Source organism: Panthera uncia (genome assembly GCF_023721935.1).
Source record: "Panthera uncia isolate 11264 chromosome C1 unlocalized genomic scaffold, Puncia_PCG_1.0 HiC_scaffold_3, whole genome shotgun sequence".
Lineage (NCBI taxonomy): Eukaryota > Metazoa > Chordata > Mammalia > Carnivora > Felidae > Panthera > Panthera uncia.
The window spans coordinates 70,574,186-70,596,484 of record NW_026057584.1 but is presented as its reverse complement, the minus strand read 5'-3'; the positions used below and the strand labels follow the sequence as shown (position 1 = coordinate 70,596,484).

General features: G+C 40.0%; 1 protein-coding gene across 11 annotated transcripts in view; it reads right to left on the bottom strand.

The window, feature by feature from the left end:
- Window positions 1-22,299, bottom strand: part of RBMS1 (RNA binding motif single stranded interacting protein 1) — a 217,522-nt gene that overhangs the window by 93,488 nt on the left and 101,735 nt on the right. For 2 of the 11 annotated variants that reach the window (XM_049616139.1, XM_049616140.1), the window contains one exon: window positions 9,156-9,256. The exons of 8 other annotated variants lie outside the window; for them this stretch is intronic. The gene's annotated coding sequence lies outside the window, so the exon portion shown is untranslated. Of the gene's footprint in view, window positions 1-9,155; window positions 22,044-22,299 lie in introns of those variants that run through there. One more of the 11 variants, XM_049616138.1, reaches the window with a different exon arrangement.

The window sequence follows — 22,299 nt, the reverse complement described above, 5'->3', positions numbered from 1 at the left end:
GCTGAACTTGAACTGGGAATATCCAAGCTGCTTAACCCAAGAAAAAACATACCCGAGATCATATCCTATCAAATGTATTTGAGTTATGCCCGTAAGAAGCAGTTGAACTCCCATCCTTTTCTCTCATCTCTGGTTTTTCTCTAGGGGATAAAGACTCTGCTTTCTAGAAGTAAAACAAAGAGTAAGCCTGTCCCTTGCTCTGCCTCAGGTGGCACCTCACATCTCCCAGGCGTGCCACACAAAGGCCTGTGTTCCTTCTCCAAAATCACTCGATACAACTTGTGCGAGCTGCTACTTGCAATTAGCCAGGCACCCCCTATTTCTCACTTCAGTCAAGTACAGAGGTGCGGGGAAGTGAGACACACATTTGCTTCCCTGTCCCGAGCCTTTGATTTGTACAAAGAGCTTTTAGCTAGGCAAGGCTGAATTTTTTCTTCAATCGTCTTTGATCAATGTCGGAGAACCTGTCCTTGCCACAAAACACACGGTCACTCACAGTAGGACCCAGTATGTTCAGTGCAGCTGGTGGGGGATGAAACATGGTCACCTGGGATCAGCCTTGAACAAGTCTGCAAGAAGCCGTGGATCCGCTCCACCCCCACCCCTCTGGGGCATCACACCAACATGAAGCAAATGAACCATCAGATGGTTTAAGGACTGCATGCCAAGTCTGCATCGGCTCTAACCTCTTCTCTAGGGGGGAAAGTGGAGTGCCAGGTGTGGACCTGCAGAAGTAAAAGACACATTTGGGGGTATGATTTAGTGAGAGATTATTTGGACATGAAAGGAGTAGGTTTTTATTTACGTATTTATTTTTGGCAGAAGCAAAACCATAATTTACATCTTGGAATTTACATAGCTGATTTAATATGTCTTTGACGGGCCTCCCTATTTATTACAGTAATATTTTCTCACTCTGGGAAGTCGGTGTGGAGCCTATACAGCCTGTCCCTCCCTGCTTCCCCTCTAGTCTGTCCAGTGGTGGAAGAAAGTCTCTAACATTCTGATCCCAGGTGGGAGAAGGGGGTTTCTGAATGCGCCCTGAGGGGGAATGCCCTCTGGTGAATCTTATACAGAACAAGTTCAAATTCAAACGTTATCCTGATATCAATTATTTCTCAGAACTAGCTGAAGACAGACCAAGATACCCGGAAGAGGGAAGCATTCAATTGTTCTAGGTTGCCAATGTTCTATTTTCTGGTGTAGAAAATTTTAGATCAAAGATTAGGTTTATAAAACGCATAGAAATTAACAACTTAAATCCTAATGACAATTGGACACATGTATAAAGAAGAAAATTCAAACATAAAAAAGCTGGGTTTATTTGCAGAATAGGAAACTTGAGTCTCAACAGGGGTTGGACGTCAGGGCTAGAATGTGAACCCAGGTCTAATGGACAACAAAGCCAGAGCCCTCAAACAGTACTCTACATGGTACACCAGAACCGTCTATATCCTAAATGTGCTATTTGTATTATTTCATTTTTCTGTGCCCATTCTTCCTGCAATGTAAAATATTAAATTCAAGTTTCTAATACCACTGGTGGCCATATATATATATTATATATATTATATATTATATATATATATAATATATATATATAATATATATAATATATATATTTCTTTTTTTTTGAGAAAGACAAAGGTGCCCTTAAGTTAATTTAATGAGTACACAGGTAGCTTGTGTGTGCGTGTGTTTAACAAAGTCAGCTTCTAAAAGGTTAGTTTTTAAAATTCTACTTTATATTTTCATTAACAAAAGAATTCTGCAAAAAAATTTTTGAAAGCTACAGCACATTACAGCTGAATACCAGAGTCAGCATTTTAGAACAGCTAGACTTAACCAGGGAAGACTTACATTCCGACTCCCACATTAAAACGCAATTGAAATGTAAACACTGACAAGTCTTTAAGCACAACTTCAGAGCTCTGATCAATTGAAAACAGTGACACTGTAGCTATGTGCTCAATCACACAGAGTAAACTTAAAAAAATATATTAAAAAAAAATGCTTACCAACAGATGGTATTTTACCAAACTCCGTTTTCATTACTGGTTGTCTTTTTATATTTTGCCTCTCAAAACCCCCACTCCCTGGAATTTGACAAGGACTCTGTCCCCATCCCCTGTCCCCTTGGATGTCGCTAATTTATACAAATTGGACCTAATTAAGGAACTGGGTGGGTGGCTGGCTGACCACAGGTAAGCACTGACCCATCCCACAAGAGCCTTGCCGTCTAGCTCAGCCTTCTCTGGCCTAATTTCACTGCTTCACATCAGGTCAACAAGCTACCCATCAAGTTCTCTATCCAAGAGCAGGGAAAACAAACTAATTTAGTTTTCACAGCAACATTACCTGGGCTTAATTTGCATGCCAAAATTGAGAGAGAAACAAAGTTGGTGAACAAGCGGAATGGCTGTGCATGCAGACCCTCACTGCACTCCCTGCAGGAGCGAGCATGGGCACCAGCGGGAAGAGTGCTTGTCAGCAATCAGGGAGGACTTCCTGAGTGGATGGCTCTGAGGCCGCCATCCCACCAGGAAGGCCCATTGGTCTCCCACCCTCACACAGGATGATCAACAACAGGCACATGGCAACTACACACACAGCAAATGAATCTATTTCCCTTTCCATCACATCACCCCCACTCCAACGCCACACTAAGTACACTCTTCTGTATATAAAAAAGTCTAAAGGGTGTTTACAAAAAAAAAGGCAAAACTCACCATGTGTGACCTAAAATATTTAGTAATCATGCATTGTTGTAGATTTCTGCTCAGCAAAGATAATGAATAAAAATGAAAATCTGACATTATAATTCTATTGCCTCGTTTCCTCCCTAATACTAATAGGCTACAAGAAGAATTGTGCTCCCACCAACCTCACAATTGCAGTCATCTTCCCTTCCCCCTTATTTTCTAACTTCCCTGGGGACTCCAGTACATTCTGAAGGGAAACCTAGAATCTACCTCTTAATTGCCTTCAAGGCTTCTTTAAGGCTATCATCCTTATAGCTTACAGAGGCTATGATCCAAAATCCATAAGCCCCATCTCCATCCTGCCACCCCCTGCGCACACAGGCTCACGAATGCACACAACACCACCACCATCACCACCCCAAACAACACATCAACTACAATCCAGAAGCAGCATAACCATTACAGTTGCTCCTGAGAGCCGACAGAAGTTATGGAACAGTCTCATTTTCCACCAGGAAACAGCACGTTATCAAACCTGACGTGAACTGAGTACCATGTAAAGACACTACATACCACACTAACTCCACACACTGGTTCTGCTCCTCTGCTCCATAAGCTTTCAAGGTATAAAAGAAACTTAACAATTTAAGGGAACTATCGAAGGGGGAGGAGGAGCATCCAAATGGGCCAGTTTCACCAGTTAGGGTATTTTCTCCGTTTCCTTTTAGACATCTGACTGGCTCAAAGAGGGCCAGGAATAGTGGCTGTCAGAGATAAAGTTCCTGGCACAGGGAGCTGGGAAAGTACACACAGCTGAGAGGTGGGAGGTGAATTAGTGAGAGATGAGAAACTGGCCAGGAAGCAGATGCTCTTCCGGGTAGGCCAGGATGTGAAAGATCACCTATATTAATGAACAGCGATAGGGCCCCTTCACACACACAGGCTCTTACTTCTCCATAATGTGGGAGAGACAGCCAAAGGGCAAATATCAATTAGTCCCATTTGATGCCAGGATATCAGGGCTTGAAATCACATGGCTAATTAGTTAATGAAACTGGTTTTCCTAGAGCCAGTGTCCCTTCTTTGAAAACAAGCTTTGTAGCCTCTAAGACTATGAATCTGAGCAACAGATTTATTCACTAGTTCTTTCCTGGATTATGCTTAAAAAGGAGAGGGCCATGTTTTTGTGTTAGCTATTAAAAGAAAATCTAAAAATAAAAATCTCCAATATACTTCACAATTAGTATTCTCCAAGACACTAATCAAACTGATCCTTGCATGTAAAGCCCCGTTCTTTGCATAGAAATCTCCTTACCTAAGTCCATGAATAAAGCATCATTTCCTTAGGCTTCGGATAAAAGAAACAAATTTAAAACTTGCATTGAATAAGTAAATATCTGTTGTATACAACATGACTGAATGAATGGACAGAGACCATGTTGCAGAAGTGAAAATAAACCAAGAGAAAAGTACTTATAAATAAAAACAACAACAACAACAGCATAGAAAGGCTTTTAGGGGTGGAGGTGGTGTTTGTGAAGGAGGTTAAGAAGAACGAACAGGCAGGTGTTGAAAATCCACGGTAGAAAACATACCCTAGATATGGTGTGTGAATTCTGAGGTCAAATTTTCTTTCAAGATCTCATTAAAAACAAAACAAAACAAAACAAAACAAAAACTAGCTTCCTTATCCAAATATCTCTTAAAGATCTGGTTTGTGCTCCAGCATGCAAATCAGCTCAGTGTTTGGTTCTCTCCAAGGTTCTGCCAAGAACACCACAGATGCCCAAGTTGCCTACTGAGAACTCTGGGCCAAGGAACACACCAGAGTTCTTGTGCTATTTGTTCCTTCCAGGGTTTGTAACAGTGTTTATAAAGGGGGAGAAAGCTAAAAACCAGCATGAAACCCCCGTAAATACAGTCAACAAATCTTTGACAAAAGAGCAAAGGCAGTATGATGGAGCAAAAGATAGTCTCTTCAACAAATGGTGCTGGAGCAATGGGATGTCTGCATGCAAATTAGGGATGCCTGGGTGGCTCAGTTCGCTAAGCGGCTAACTCTTGATTTTGGCTCAGCTCATGATCTCATGGTTCATGAGACGGAGCCCTGCATCCATCTCTGCACTGACAGAGTGCAGCCTTCTTGGGAGCCTGTCTGCACCTCCCTCGCTCTCTCTCCCTCAAAGTAAACAAACATTAAAAAAAACAAAAACAAAAACATGAATCTAGATACAGACCTTACACCCTTCCAAAATTTAAAATGCAAATCTGTAAAGCTCCTAGAAAATAACAGGAGAAACCCTAGATGACCTCAGGTATAGTGATAACTTTTTAGGTATTATATGAAGACAGACTCCATGAAATAAGTTAACTGATAGGGTAGATTTCATTAAAATTAAAAACATCCGTGCTGCAAAGAAAAATCAAAGAATGAGAAGACAAGCCACAGAATGAGAGAAAATATTTGCAAAAGACAGATCTGATAAAGGACTGTTATCCAAAATATATAAAGAGCTCTTAAAATTCAACAATAAGAAAACAAACAACCTAGTACATGGGGTGAAGGTCTTAACAGAAACCTTACCAAGGAAGACATACGAATGGAAAATATGCATATGAAAAGATGCTCCACATCTTATGTTAACAGGGAACTGCAAATTAAAACAATATAAAGATACCAGCGTATAGCTATTAGAATGGCAAAAATCTGGAACACTGACAACACCAGACGCTGGGGAGCACATGGAGAGACAGGAATTCTTGCACAGGCTGGCAAGAATGCAAAATGGTATAGCCACTCTGCAGACAATTTGACAGTTTCTTACAAGACTGAACACACTCTCATTATACCATCTGGCAATTGTGCTTCCTGGTATTTACCTAAAGGAGTTGAAAACTTATGCCCACATGAAAACCTGCACCAGACAAATATAGCAGCTTTATTCACAATTGTCAAAACGTGGAAGCAATAAAGATCCCCTTCAGTAAGTGGAAGGATGTACCTGTGGTATGTCCAGGCAATGGAACATTATTCAGTGCTAAAAAGACATGAGTTATCAATCCATGAAAGACATGCAGGAACCTTAAATGCATATTACTAAGGGAAAGAAGCCAATTTGAAAGGCCACATTTTATATGGTCCCCCCTATGTAACATTCTGGAAAAGGCAAAACAATGGAGACAAGAAAAAAGATCTGTGGTTGCCTGGGGTTGGTAGGACAGAGGGATATACAGGCACAGAGGATTTTTTTAGTTAATGAAACTCTTTTACATGATAGTAAATGGTAGAAACATATCATTATACATTTGTTCAAACCCATGGAATGTACAACACCAGCAGTGAACCCTAAGGTAAACTCTGAACGCTTTGAGTGACTCTGATGTGTTTATGCAGATTCACCCTTGGGGAAAAAAACAGTACCATTCTGGTGAATGATGCTGATAATGGAGGAGGCTATACATTTGTGGGGGCAGGAGTATACAGGGAATCTGGGTACTTCCCTTGCAATTTTGTGGAAACCTAAAACTGCTCTTAAAAAAAACAGTCTTTTAGACAGACTGGAGGCATTGGATGTAACTTATTCACCAGAAAACTGTAGGGACAAGAAAGTAAGTGAGGAGCTTAGGCAATCAGCTCAAAACTTCCCTACCAGAAAATACATTCATCAGGAAGGGAAAACTTTTTTTATAATATGTTTTTTTTTTTTAATTTTTATTATTGAGGTATAGTTGACATTCAACACTATATTAGTTTCAGGTATGCAACATAGTGATTTGACACTATACAATGCTCACCCGGATAAGTGTGGTTACCATATGTCACCACACAATGTTATTAAAAGATTGCTGGTTATATTCCCTATGGTGTATCTGTCATCACGATGTATTTACTTTATAATGGGAAGTATGTACCTCTTAAATCGCCTTCACCTGTTTCACCCATCCCCCACCTGCCTCTGATCTGGTAACTAACATTTTGTTCTTCACATTTACGAGTTTTCTTCTGTTTTTCGGTCTGTCTGTTCATACGTTTTGTTTTTTAGATTTCACATACAAGTGAAATCATGGTGTTTGTCTTTCTAACTTATTTCCCTCAGCATAATACCCTCTAAGTTCATCTATATTGTCACAAATGCCAAATTTTCATTCTTTTTTAAGGCTGAATAATATATTCTTGTGTGTGTGTGTGCACATGCGTATCACATTTTCTTCCATTCATCTACTGATGGCCACTCAGCTTGGTTCCATACCTTGGCTATTGTAAATAATGCTACAATCAACACAGGCGTGCACGATATACCTTTGCAAGTTAGCATTTTTGTTTTCCTCAGGTAAATATCCAGAAGAAAAATTACCGGATCAAATGGTACTTCTATTTTTAGTATTTTGAGAAACTTCCAAATGGCTTTCTATAGTGGCTGCACCAATTTACATTTCCACTAATACTGCATGAGGATTCCCTTTTCCCTACATCCTCACCAACGCTGGTTATTTCTTGTCTTTTTGAAACCAGCCATTCTCACTGATGCAAGACACTATTTTGTGGTTCCGATTTGTATTTTCTGATGATTAGTGATGTTGAGCAGCTTTTCTTGTGTCTAGGAAGGAAACACTTTAAACAGCGGGCTCCCAGCTGTATAACCTGCCTCACATGTAATGGTCTGGTATGGAACAATTTCTAAAAGACAAAAGCAAGAGTTCAACAAATGGAAGATTGAGGATGAAAGTGTCTAGGACAGAAAGGTTGAGGAGGGCTTCAAGAGGGGTAGATATGGTTGAGTGAGCTGAATACTGGTGGCAAATGGCAGTCTAGAAAGAAGGGGGTATGTGGGGAGAGGAGAAGAACCAACAAAAACAAAGACAGGGAAGATCACTGCTCGTGAAAGTGAAAAGACCAACCTTGGTTGGCTGAGAGGGCATGCTAGGACAAGCTGATGTTTGGGGAGGGGAAGGGACAGGAAGATGGTACTAGAAAGGCAGGAGAATAATCTAGTAATTGAGAGAGAATATGGACATGATATCACAGATTACTATTCAGAGTGTCCCAGGTAGAAAAGAAAATTTAAAGATGGTCAGTGAAGAGGGTAACTCACGGGGAAAGTAAAATGAGGAAGTTCTTGCCCATCCTCTCTATGAAAAGGTATATAGTAAAGGCAAAAAAAAAAAAAAAAAAAACGAGTGGATGAAATAGTCTGAATATCTGGATTCGAATCATGCCTTGGCCACTAACTAGAACATCATCTGGGAGCAACTCTGTTCCTCATCTGGGAAATGACAGGTGAGACTACAGAATTCCCATCTTCCCTTCCAGCCTGAGAATTTGAAGGCTGGGTAATGTTTCTCCAGCTAAGACATATCAAAACAGAACCCAGTCAGGCCCTTGGATACTCTGCTCCATCTGCCCAACAGCCAGAGAAATGGAGCAGGAAGCTAAACGGGCAGACCCCGGAAGGAAGACTTGTACTCTGCATCATGCAGCTGGAAGACACAGCAAGCACCCACCTGGCTGCCATTTTTCCTACCCTGCTCAGGCCAAGCACTGATTCCCTGTTTAGTCACACATGATTCTGAGAAAATATTATAAATATGTAAAGCTATACTAAAATTAAACCAAAGCTTAAAGGAACAGTTTTTTTTTTTTTTTTTAATGCCATAATATTCAGAGTTCCCCAAACCAGGGTGTTCTTAAGGTGAAAATATTACAGCTGAAATCACTTTAATAACACCTCTGTCAAGACTTTATGCTGGTTAATGGGCTGGCATCTTTTTGTCTCAACATGTCAATTGGTACAAAAAGTTGCATTTCAATTCTGTTTAATCTCTTCTACAGAAAAGGGTCATGCAATAGCTCCAAGACCATCTTAAAAGAAAATTCAAAACAATAAACAAATTACACCCCAAGAAACCAGCTATTAGAACTCGGTAAACCTAAAATCCTGCCCAACTTCAGGTGTGGAATTAATTACCCTTCTAGATTCTGAATGCAGGTATGGAGAGTGGGTTTTTTTCCCTCCTTCTGAGCCCCAAATGAGGAATTTTCAGATCTGTACCAGTTTTCTTCCTCAACACAGATCCTTGTGAAAAAGACAAGAACAAACTCTTCTTTTCCTTTTTACTCAAAATAACTTGAAAAACAGAAAACTTCCTAAGGGAAGTGCAGCATTGCCTTTATCATGACAGTTCAGAACACCTCTGCAATGTTCTGATTTCCTGCCTCACCCCAATGGAGTTAGGATTCCAGCATCGACAACTTCCTTCCAGCTGTTTTTAAAAATCTATGTACAGTACAGTTTGTATTTCTTGTAAGTAGAGACGTACTGCTGAGATTGCAAAGTTCTCAGGGTGGGAGACATTTTAAAATATTCCTTTTTCACATTAAACAATACTTATTGAAAGTATTGTAAAGTTGTTAACTGAACATTAACGTTAGAAAAATTATACAAGTCAGCTTACCCAAGGAAATCCCAATGAATATATTCACTTTTTTTTTTTTTTTAAGATGTGAATTGCCACGTGAATGAGCATGCAGCATCATGGGTTTCATAAACTCAGCCCTAGAGAAAAAAAGCATTATCTGTACTTTCAGGAAACTACACAAGTAGTATTTGAAATCTCATAACAATTTTAAAAATGAAATCTCACACTGTTGTCATCTATATATCGCCAAAGTAAAACATCATCACAGGAAAATTTAATACAATTTTTTTTGAGTTGTATTAACTCAAAAAATTAATGGCTATTCATTTCTTTCTCATGATAAAATCCTGCAGCTTACATCTGATACACAGTAGGTAATTAGTGTAGAACAGCTCTTTATTATGTTTCTCTGTGTATCTCTATGTAAATGTCTGTGTATATATGTGACTGTGTGGGGGTAAACAGAAGGAAGGAGCCGGTTGTCTCTAAGATACATTGTCTCTGATGTATCTGAGATATACTGCCTTGCTGTCTCTGAGATACCTAGTCTCTAATACAAAGCACAGTGGCTTTAAAAAAAAAGAAACTTTTTTTGCCTGAATTCCACCTCAAAAACGAAATTTTTGCCTGAGGCGAAACCATATAAAAATGAAAGAAAAATTTTGTGAAAGTTATCTTCCTTTACCATTGTCAATGCACCTTCATGTTCTCTTTTCTCGTCTATTTCCCTAAAAAACAAATGCTGGTAGTGACCTACTAAATTAATTTGAGACCCCACTAATATAGCCCCTAGCAGGTTAAAAACCAAGGTTGTGTTGCATTTCTGAAACCTTGATGTACTTTCGAACCACTACTCAGTCATTTCGGGTGAGGTCAGGATTGTGCATTTCTACCAGGCTTCTAGGCAATGTCCGTGCACAAGGCAGGACTCAAGACCGTGCTCTCGGTGTGTGAGGATGGATTTTAGAAAGGTCTCCTTCTGGCTTTAAGAAGGAACAAGCTACATCTCTTCACTAAAAGAGATAAAAACTTTTGATTTCCAATTCAGTATCTGCTCAGGATCACAAAATGTTAGAGTTGAGAGAAGACATCAGAGATAATGCAATCTAGTAATTCTCAATTGGAAGCATAACAGAATCTTGAGAAATGGTTGTGGGGGTTTACAGTATTTTAATTTTTATCAAAGAGAGCTTGGCTTTAATAACATTGAGGAACAATGATCTAATCTAACCCCTCAACCCAAAGAAGTCAAAGCATATATCTAAGGTCATACAGCTAATTCAAGGCAGAACTAGGTCTCCATTCCCACCACTACTGTCAAAAGGCACCAGCCCTTCTTTGTTCCAAGGATTGTACAAAAAATGATGGCACATGTCAAGTTTTCTTAATGAGTTTTAAAAAGGGAAATTGATATGGTAGTCTTATTAAGGCATCACAGAACAAGTATATATTTTGTATGGCCTCTTTTATCCCTCATATTTCATCTGTCAACTTCTAGATGACTTACTTGGATGCCCATGTCTCTGTTATGACATTTAGATTCCCGCTTAAAAAAAAAAGAAAAGAGAAGGAAAGGAAATTCACAGCATTACATTTATAATCCAAAACTCCTAAAAAATTGTTATGAATGGCACCATTTCTATCTGTACATATTAAAACTTTGTGAATAGCATGCATCACCATTATCTGACCATCTATCTACAAGAAGATACAAAAATCAAACAGATTAATTACAGCAGCTTGTTGCCTTTCTGTCAGAGAAGTGTATTTAGGGTCAACTGGCAATTTAATAGGCTTAGATTAGAAACCTTTGAAGAATCATCAGAATTGTCCCCTCACTGTCTGATTTCCTTATATATTCACAGAATTCGTATGCTTAAAACAAGTAACTTCAGCCTCTCAGTTTCCTTATAAAGAAAAAAGAGAGATCTGTACAACTTTTGTGTATTCCGGCATTGGCTTCCATCCTGAAGTTTGCCATGATTATGTTCATATTAATTCTCTAAGGTGAGCTGATTTTCCTCAACAGTCCAAAAAGGTATGCAAACCTTGCTCCCAGCAGCTCATTGGTATACTCTGGAAAGCTGTTACTTACTGTCTTGATCTGACTAAGCATTTCCCCATTTTTGCAGGTACAAGCTTTCAGACATGTCCTATCTCTCTTTATCGATACTGCATATTCAGACTGAGTACCCACGGCTACTTAGAGCTTGAGACCGGCCCTTTTTTTTACGGAGCCAGCCCATGCACTACTGTCTAATCATTTCAGGAGTGATGCTATCAACCTTGAAGTACCAAGACACGTTGGAATCTAACCAACTCCTGGCAAGGTTCACCCCTCTCTTCATCTTTCCTCAAGGAGATAAACTGAAGAAGAAGTGCATTCTGCGGTAAGTAGAATCTGGGAAACGGTTTCAATATTTACAAAAACCAGATGCAATTTTGTTTTTCTTTCAGTCTTAAATTGTTTCACAACACTCTTTGTTTAGAGTAGGGAGTTATTACTCAAGATGAAAAAGAGTGAGGCTATTAATCTTCCTGAACACCTTTTTTCTGTTGCTAAAGTTAATCACAATGCACCAGCTCCATCACTGCTACCAAAATGAGCTAAATGTACATATTGCTAGTTATTACATTTCCAGAGGAAGTTTCTTTTCCAAGGAACTTGGGCAATCAAGTTACAGCTCTCTGGCATGGAGACCCAGAGCTTCCACGTGTGTGGCGGGGTCAGATGTGGGGATCACATGCCCCACAGCAGCATAGCACGTAGACGTTACACTTGGGTTCTACAATCCCTTTTTCTTCTCATTATATTTGGTTTCATTATAATAGCATATAAAGTATCTTTTACCTTTGAGGCACATAATCAAACATGCAATCTTTCACTCCAGTCACAATTCCAGATTAACCTAATTAGTGACAGGTATCCATATTGGGTCTCACAAGTCTCTGGCCTTCCAAATGCACAAAACAAGAAAACAACACCATCCATTCCCACCAACCACAAAGAAACACTTACGAAGAAAATCGTGTCTAAATGGAAACTGACTTAAGAGACTCACACTCAATGACCAGTGACAGGAGACCAGCTCTCCTCACCTCCCCACCTAATCCAAAGCAGCCAGCGAGCATTTCCAGCACAGGAAAGGGAAAAACAGGCCAGAGCCCAAACACCGCTGTGGCCCCCTGCCCAGACAGAGCAGAGAGGAACAAAGGCCCAGGTGTGGCCTGCAGCTACACCAGATCACTGAATTCAGTGAACACTGAGCAGTGGAATCAAAACTTCAGAGCACTCCTACATTATCAAATCACTTTCCTAAAAAAGAAATAAATGCTAGAGGGGAACACAATTTTTAATTTTCTCTTGCTCCACAGAGACGTCACAAGCCCTAAAATTCACGTTCTTTGGATGTTTTCTTTACATTTTGGATCCAGATCTAATCTCAGAATGGTACTCTCTTCCCAATTTAAAAATCAGAGCATAGAGCAAAAGAATGAACTAAGAAGAACGGTGGATTTTATTTTAAGGATCAGCATCAGGCAATGTACCTTCTCACATGGAAGAAAAATCAGGAACGAACAGGCAGCCTTCCTTGCCTGCACCGTGGCCAGGAAGCTGATGCAGCAGGCCCACACCTCAGGGCAGTGGAGGACTACAGCAGCTACCCTGTGCTCCTCTCTTGCAACCCAGCAGTTGGTTCTAGTACAGAAGAACTGCTCAAAGTAAAACGTCACCCTACTTTCAGAAGAACTTCCATCACCACGGAAACTGAGAAGATACAAATCTAAAGGAGAGTTTAGTCTGGCTGGATATGTTTTTTAAAAGGCAATTCTGTAAATTATAAATATCGGGGTCAGAATTTATCCATCAAACCTTGGACAGGTCACCTCACTCTGAGGTCCCTGGAAATACATGTGGGAATCCTGCCTGAATTACACACTAGCTACATCTCCATTCTTCCTTACTGCAAAACCCAATTCTTACCTTGCAGTGACAACTGATGTGCAAATCCCTGCTAGCGGGCTTTCCAGAAATAGATAGAAAGCCAAGACCAATGTTTTCCCCTTAACTGAAGGGGGTAGGTTGTAGCCATTTGCTTACTCATTTTAGTTGGAGCTATAATATTTTATCTTTTTCTTACTCTCAAAGTAATCTAGGTAATCTTTAAACATAGCTAGATAAGCAAAAACCAAAGGGGGGAAAACCATTTTAAGCCAAGACAACTTAACTGAAAACATTTTTTCCCCTAGAGAAATGTGTGTTATTCATAGCACTAATCATTAACATTGTTGACCATTTATCACGTTTCTGGTACCAAGCTAAGTGCTTTGTATATATTGCTTCATTTAACCAAAACAGGGTAGGCATGATTATCACCATTATACAGTTAAGAAAACAGAAGATAAAGGACTTTCCCAAGGTCACTGAGGAGGTAGCAGTCTGGTAGTGAGATAAGGTCTGTCTGACTACATGTTTAGGAGCTAAGCAGAAGGGAAAATGGTAATAAGGGACGTATGCCATTAAGTTTCACTGTTTCGGTGGCCTGGTTGATACACAATTGCTCTAATTAAGGCTTTTGGTCATGGTTACTGCCACAGTTACTAAAAATCTTTCTAACACCCATCAGTAAAACAAAACCAAAAGGTTTGGCTCAAGAAAGTGGTTGCCAAACAGCGAAACTCAGTGACACGTCCTTCTTTACTCCAAAACCAACAGTACAACATTGCTGTGAAGGAATATTGCTGGAAAATACTCAGGCAACTTGCTTTCCTTTAGATCTTCTCAATATAGGATATGTAATCTCAACACATGTTTAACACTTTCTAATATGATATTTCTACGTTTGAATTAAAGAACAAATCTCCCCCATTAACCTGTAAGCCTTTTGAGTACACATGGTCACGCCCTGTCTGATAATCCCACTCTGCACCTCGGACCCAGGGCTTTGTGCATTTGATGAGGAAATAAATAATAGACTGGCATATGTCAGAAAGCATGTAACTGTGGCAGGGATTAAAACACTGTATGCTGAACAGCTCTCTGGTACAAGGAGGTAAGAGGAGTCAGCAAGAGTAAGATGGGGGAGGAGCCTAAGTATTTTGGAAAGGAGTCTGACATCTAGGCAGAAATACATCAATCATATCATTTTTTTTTAACTGAAACAAGACCTCTACTTACACTGGAATTCTGTTCTATTTCCTCTCTAGACTGAAGCATCTCGGGAACAATGTCCCAACTCTATGACTTTTAAAATTCCTAGTTTAGACTTCAAGACACCAGGGACAGTAGACAAATTATGATTGATAGTGAGAATTATAATTCAGAGAAAAATAGGAGTCCTAATAATCTTAATCGTATTGCCTCTGGATACATGAGATCTGTGGGAATCTGTCTTTTCAAAACAGATTAATCAGAATTACTATAAACCTTCAAGAAGATGTAATCACTTTGGGATCCTACTGCCTTTGGTAATGGCCACATCTGGTCAGGCAGTTGTTATTCATTCTTGCCAGGATTCGCTTTATTAGACTCTCAATTGAAAAATGACACCTTCGCTCCAATCCTTTTAATTGATTTTTAACCTTAGAGAAGTGTAAGCGAGAGAGTTATTTAGAAGACTAACTTCTTAATGGAGTCATCTAAGTGGTCTGGTAAAATTCTTTCGGATGAATGATACCCCCGCCCCTTCCAGCAGGGCTCTAAAAAAAAAAAGAAAGAAAGAAAAAGAAAAACACTACTCCTTGAGATGCACTGCACCTCTTTATATAAAGTTAATTCAATATAAGTGTAGCCATGCTAATACAATTTAATGTAATTAGTTTCCATGAGGAAATTTAAAACTCAGTTTGTACACTAACTACAACATTATATACCTGCATTAAGCTATTCAAAAGTTAAAAGATAAAATAGAAGTGGAGAGAAAGTGGGAAATGGCTGTATTAGTTTCCTAGGGCTAGCATGGCTTACAACAACAGATATTTACTCTCTCACAGTTATGGAAGCCAGAAGTCTGACATCAGGGTGTCAATGCTCTCTTGGAAAGCTCTAGGGGCAAATCCTTCTTTGCTCCTCTGGTTTCTGGCAACTCCTACTGTTCTTTGCCTCTTGGTGGCATAATCCCAATGCAGCCTCTACGTCACATGGCCATCTCTTTGTGTCTCTCTGTGTCTTACCCTCTTTTTATAAAGAGACTGGCCACTGGATTTAAAGCCTACCTTAAATCCACTTTGATTTCATAGCAAGATACTTCAACTAATGACATCTGCAAAGATCTTATTTCCAAATGAAATCACATTCTGAAGCTCTTGTTAGATATGAATTTGGGGACACAGTATTCAATCTACTACAGCAGCTTTTTCTAAAGGTCGATTTTGACTCTCTTAACCTTACTTTTAAAAACTTGGGATACATAATCAATACACGTAAGAGTGCTGCACCTGGCTGGCTCAGTTGGGAGAGCATGCAACTCATGATCTCAGGGCCATGAGTCTGAGCCCCGTGTTGGGTATAGAGATTACTTAAATAAAACTTAAAAAACAAACAAACAAACAACAACAAAAAACGTGTAGGGGTGCCTGGGTGTCTCAGTCGGTTAAGCGTCCGACTTTGCCTCAGGTCATGATCTCACAGTCTGTCAGTTCCAGCCCTGTGTCGGGCTCTGAGCTGTCAGCTCAGAGCCCGGAGCTTGCCTCAGATTCTGCGTCTCCCTCTCTCTCTGCCCCTCCCCGGCTCACACTCTGTCTCTCTCAAAAAATAAATAAGCATTAAAAAAAAAAAAAGTGTAGAGGATTATTTTACATAAGCACCCACCAAGTTATATTACCAATAATTCTTTAACCATAATTAGATCCAGAAAGAAACTTATGGGTCATCTTGCCCAGCCTCATATCCAAACTAAGATGTTTTCCTATGGTGTAGAAATTGGGGGTGAAGGCAGGGCATCATTACAGACCAGCAGATGCCCCAATTTGACATTTCTAATTGCTACAACATATAAGCTGTCATAATTTAAATCTTTAATGATAGCTATTATCCCTCCAGTGATATTCCTTTAAGGCTACAGACAAATGACAATAACCAACAACTCTGGTCAAAACAACTTCTAAGGAGGCAATATAGCAATTAGAGTTGAAAGGATGGATTCGGAAATCAGACTGCCTCAGTTCAGATCCCACCACTGCCATTCACTATGACCCTGGGCAAATGATTTCACATCCGCACATTTCATCTCTTCATCTGTTAAGTGAGGACGATAGCATCTATTCTAGCTTGCAGAATGGTTACAAAGATTGCACAAGTTCATCAGGGTAAAATGCCCAACCCACAAGGAGTGCTCAGTAACTGCCAGCTGCACTTGGGTTCATCTTTCTCAATATCCAGATGGCCGTGAGGGCTCAGCCCAGTGCAGGCACCCCTAGACTGAATCTTAAAACTGACTAATAAGTAGTTTTCTCAGTCCTTCTCCTGCTACTCTGAGGCTCTTTTGCCCATAAAAATGAGGAAAAAAATAGAGAAAACTAAAAACAAAAATGAGTTCAAAGTGGAAGTTGCTGCAAAAGGCAGGTAAAATGGGGGATAGGGAAGTTGGGGAGGATTTCCCAGGAAAGGCTCCCTGGAAAAGCTGGCCTGATCAAATCTGATCAGTCCTCATATTCCCTGGACTTTTTTACTTAGGTTAGGTTTACCACTTGAAATTCTAACTAGGGATGCATTAAGTTACGGCCCCTCTTTGAAATACCAGAACTTCCAAGCTACAATGTGGGGAGAGAGTCATCACTTAGGACAGCTGAGAAAAGCATCGGCAAGACAATTTAAAGGCGGGCCTGTGTTCCGTTTGAGTCAACTTGAATAACTTCTGTTATTCTCAATCTTCGGAGAGAGAAGAGGAAGAGTACAAAAGGCCATCTGATTTACATTTTTCATTATGATTATTAGAAGTGAGAAAGCGATTTTTTTCCCTCTACTTAATGTACCACATGACAATGCTTTGCTCACAGAGATGCATAACTGGAGCTGTCACTACCAGTTCTGAAATTCCATTAGAACACTACGGGCTTTGAAGGTAACCTGGGGTTCTAACTACTATTAATAATACTTCAACAGGAAAACCTGAGAACTAAACTACCAAATCCAACGCTTCTGTGAAAACAAACCAAAAAAAAAAAACCAGTGTCCTAATTAAAAAAAAAACTCACCGTAGAGATGAACTTTTGGATTAGAACTTTTAATGTCTATGCAGTAGGATGATCTCATTTTTTTATCTAAATACGTAATTTTATTAAATGTAGGCAAAGCTATATTAATGGTCTAAGCAGCGAAGTCAGTTTGTTGGCTAATACTCATTTATGGCCAAACCAACCACACATGCCTTTTTACACACTTAGTTATACTCCATTTCCCTCAGTATTTTTCACTGAACTGTTAAGACTTCGATTATTTATTCCTTTTAACCCTCCTTTTGTTAAACTGCGCCTATTTTCCAGTGTGCTGGTATCTTCATGCTAATTGTTATTCTACACAGATCACCATTCCTCCTCCTGGACATCATCTGAAGAACCGAGAAGCATGTTTCCTACATGGCATACAAGTTGCTGTTTTCAACAAATTTTATCACAGGATATTCACTGTCTGGCTTTTCAAATCCTAAGACTGCCCTCATCTCTTGACTTTCCTGGTTGCTTTTCCTTTTCTAGCTACTCAATAAACCTATATACAGTTGTCAATACAGAAGTTCAAATTATCACAATCCTGTCACTCGCTACAGTAAGCAGGGCTGGGGAGGTGGTTAACAGTGGAGAAAAGGCTGAGGCAAGTAAAACTGCACTACAGTAACCATTCTTTTTATCACACTGATTCTCTTTGTATTCTTTCCCTTAGGAGGGAGGAGGAAGAATTGGGAAAATCTCAAATTTTAGCAGGAGCTTTTTATTAGTAAATGTTATTTCCTAATATTAACAGTAACTGCTAAGTTTTGTGGACTGTGGCTGAGCAAGCAGAGGAAGTGTATTTGAAAATACAAGGAGCAGGTGCCACTGTCTGATGGGACAGTCCTTCACCTGGCAATGATTATACATCCATCCAACTGGGGCAGGAGATGGGGGTGGCGGTGGGGGTCTCTGCAGTGGTGTCAGCTCCGTCTGTGATGTCAATGGCAGTCTTGCCCACTTGGGGTGTACAGCAGAGAGGGTAAGGAAAAGGGTCAAAGAAAGACAGAAAATGGAAACTGACTCTCATCACGCACTATATTTCAGGCTCTGAAATGTTCAAAATTTCTCCTCCCCCCCAACAAGGCAACACACAGACAGAAATGGTATCTACATCCCCCAAGCCCCCAACACACAAACACACCACAGGGAGTTACTTTAAAGAGGAGAGGAGAGGAGAGGAGAGGAGAGGAGAGGAGAGGAGAGGAGAGGAAGGAAAGGAAAGGAAAGGAAGGAAAGGAAAGGAAAGGAAAGGAAAGGAAAGGAAAGGAAAGGAAAGGAAAGGAAAGGAAAGCAAAGGAAAGGAAAGGAAAGGAAAAGGAAAGGAATCCATGGCAAAAATTTGACAGGAAAAAAAGAAAAAGCTTGTCTGTATCCTGAATTTCAAAGACTTTCATCTGGTCCTTACGGCTTCTGCTTGACCCTGGAATCCTAGTTGGCTCAACACAGTAACAGACGCCTGCGAAACCACTTCCAGTTTCTTATAGAAATTCAGAACGGCTCAAATGCATCAGCCCAGCTAAGTCCAGTACTCTGGCCAACCAAGTTTCCAAGGGACACGCGTGGTTAGTTTTTCTGACGTCAGTCTTAAGAGATGTATCCCAATTTTTCTTTGGACCCAATTTTGACTTGGTTACTCATAAATTTGTCATTCTCTACTTGGCACCCATTTACATTTCCTGCCTGCATCATCTGTGGACTTAAAAGATCACTGCTTTATAAGACAGCTCATTCTTCATCACTGAAAGATTCAAACAAGCAGAGCTTCTCTGAGGATTATTTTACCCCAGTGGTCCTTAGATTTCAGTGAGCTTCTAAATCACTTGGAGACCTTAAAATAGCCCCATAGTGTCTGAGGATGCCTGACGCAGTGGGACCCCAAAATGTACATTTTTAATGAAAACCCCAGGAGATTCTGATGCAGGTAGCCCTGGGACCACACTTTAGGAAATGCCTCTAAAAAGGGTAGAACCAAGATAGTGTGTCTTTGAAATTTAAGAGTCCTGGTGTTCCTCCTACTGGGGGGTGGGGGGAGAAGTCTATTCTATGGTCTCTACAGCTGATCTGAATCTTCCAGGCACTGGGGCTCTCCTACTCCCTTATGCCCCAGCACCCTGACTTTGTGACTATGCAGACTATGCCACTCCCAAAGTGGCCACCATCTTGTCCCCTGCTCTCCACAGTGTCTATCTTTCAACTCATCCAAATGACACTTGATCCTTTCACTAGCCAACAGGAAAAGGCGTCTCCTGGTTCTAAAACTGCACACTCTCTGGCCACACCCTCCAGATCCTCTTTTGCATCAGCTGATCTGAGCAATTTCCGGTTCCTTGATCTGACAGTTCTGACCAACCCTCCCTCAGATGTGAGAGGGTTTCCTGGCTCTTCACTAATTGACATGCAGAGTTCACTGTCCAGTTCTAGGTTAACAACTCTACATACGTACTTCACTGGGTACAAACAAATACAAACCCTCACCTTGGATGATGCCCCTGGAAGAGGTCTTCCACAGTGCCCCTCCTACACAACAAGACCTTTCTGTTCCTATTCAGTCATGCAGTGAATTCCACACGTGTTCATTTTACAAACCGTCTCAATCCTTACTTTAGTTTTTGTGACTGTTTGTGGCCAAAAACCTCAGAAGGTGGTTGCTTTTGTAAACCCAACAACCTCATTTTGGGCAGAAATGTACATTCCCTGACACACAGCGCTGCAGTCACTGATAAATTCTTGCTGAAATAATGACTAATAAATAAGTATGCTCAACTTCACACACTGGATGTGTTTCTGAAAAATTCTACATGACCAAATCCAAGCTTTAAATGCAGCAAGGAAACAGGACTTTGAAAGAAAACTTGAGAAGAAAACCAGCAAATGTTGTGCCCCGAATATATATTTAAAATGCTACGCTACATAGACTGAATGTTACAAAGAAATAGAGGTTCCAGTGCTCAAAAATATGAAGTAAACTAGTTGGTAATGAGAAACACACTCAAACAGAAGAACAACTCATCAATTAAGCAAAATTCATATATAATTTACAAAAGGAAGAGAAATAACTGATTTACTGTTTTTGTAAAGAGAAAAAACTAATTTATTGTTTTTTAAAAAAATTGCTGGCATTCAAGATGTGTCCTAGGTTTCAAAGGGAAAAGAAAAGAAAAGCAAAAAGAAAAAAAAAAGAAAAGAAAGAAGAAAAGGGGCATCTGGGTGGCTCAGTCTGTTAAGCATCCGACTTGGGCTCGGGTCATGATCTCATGGTTCGGGAGTTTAAGCCCTGAGTCGGGGTCTCTGATGTCAGTACAGAGTCCATTTGGGATTCTCTGTCTCCCTCTCTCTCTGCCCCTCCCTGGCTCTCGCGAGTACTCTATCTCCCTCTCAAGCAATAAATAAACATTAAAAAAAAAAAAAAAGAAAAGAAGGGAGAAAAGAGAAGGTTGAGAATAACCAAAGTGAGATACCTCTAATGGAGCCTATGAACATCTTTAAATTTTTGTATAAGACTCAAGAGGCTTTAATATCACTTCATATTTCCACAGAACTACAGCTCTATAATAGCTTTCAAAACAATACTTGCAAATGACAAGAACCTTGCTGTTATGAAGGACTTACCTCATAACTACAGTAACTCATTCCCATTCCAAGTCCCTAGAGGTAACCTGATGCCTTAATGGGTAGTGGTGCAAATCATCCTCTCCTCAATAGAAAGGGCATTACTGCTTCTCCACTCCGCCTACACACAAACCCCAACTGAGATGTAGCTGATAGAAAACCATCGCATCAGAATTCTGTCTTAATGTAATAGCAGGAACTGAAAAAAAAGGAGACTAAGCACAGTGATCATCTTCCTGGAAAAGGCAGACCTTAAATTTCAATTTAAAGAAGAGAGGAATGTGAACTTGAAGAGGAGAGAACAGAGTTCTCTGGCCATTTTGATAGCTTAACGGAAGCTTGGAGGAGAGGAAGGAAAAACAGACTGCAAGAAGCAAGGAAAAGACTTTTGGCTGGAATGCCAGGTACAGACTTGGGCAAAGCCAATCAGAGGAAGGAGCATGTTAGTTATTCAAGGTCCTTGAAGACTATGGTTCATTAATGGACATTTCCATAGCTATTTTACATGGTTAATTCTGTAAAGAAATTTCTTTTATCCTGTAGGTTGAAAACAACAACAAAAAGTTTCCTTATATGTTGTGCACAACAGGGCCACCAGTATAATACTTCTTTTTGAAAGTTAATATGATCATGAGTCATGAAGCATTTTGGCTTTATCTTGGGCCCACTATGGTGCCCAATTGATGAGTTTTGACTAAGATGAATGAATGTCTGGTACCAGGTCGTTATGAGATGAATTGCCGCCCCCCCCCAAAAGATAACACTGGAGTTCTAACCCACAGTATCTTAGAACATGATCTTATTTGGAGATAGGGTCTTTACAGAGATAATCAAGTTAGGATGAGGTTACTAAGATGGGCCCTAATCCAATGACTAGATCCTTACAAAAAGGGAAAATCTGGGCATAGGCAGGAGCATGTCATGTAAAGATTGGGGTTAGGAGAGAGGCCTGGAACAGATTCTTCCCTCGCACCTCCAGAGGGAGCATGGCTCTGCCAACATCTTGATCTTGGACTTCTCTTTCAGGCCTGTGAGAAATAAATTTCTCTTGTTTAAGAACTCAGTTTATAAAATTTTGTTACAGCAGCCCTAGCAAACTAGGGCACAAGTGCATTGTGTGTAATGTTGCACATTACACAAGTGCAACAGTAGTTTTGCTTGGACCAGGTTGTTCTGATAATAATTAGTAAAATACAAATTTAGCCAAAAATTATTTTTAAAGAAAAAAATTAACATGTTACTCCCTGGATGCTATTTCTATTTTACCATGGCTCTTGTCTCCTCACTTCAGAATTACAGCCAAGCCTTAGCGATTCAAAATACAAAAAATGACTAAGGAAGTATTGATGACACAGATACATGA